Source organism: Asparagus officinalis, chromosome 2 (assembly GCF_001876935.1).
Source record: "Asparagus officinalis chromosome 2, Aspof.V1, whole genome shotgun sequence".
Classification (NCBI taxonomy): domain Eukaryota; kingdom Viridiplantae; phylum Streptophyta; class Magnoliopsida; order Asparagales; family Asparagaceae; genus Asparagus; species Asparagus officinalis.
Genome location: NC_033795.1, coordinates 17,526,088 through 17,526,404, shown reverse-complemented (window position 1 = coordinate 17,526,404; position 317 = coordinate 17,526,088).

Here is a 317-nt window from a genome sequence, read left to right as displayed (position 1 = left end):
ATGATGGAAGTTACAATCTGACGACTTCCAGAAGGCTATCTTTAGCAACACTCTGACAGAAAGAGATTACAAATCGACGATCTCTTCAAACCAAGACGTGGAAGTCCTCCCTGCGTACCATCATCAAGACACAACACCAATTCAATCACCTACCGCGGCAAACACAAATGCAGCTTCTTATGTGAGATGATTGATCTTGATGGCTGCGATAACAACATGACTAATATTATATTAGCAACTATCAGAGGTGCTGATGAGTAGTGTAATGATATTCGACACACTGAAGAGCACATGGTTAAACCATGCAAAGAAATCTT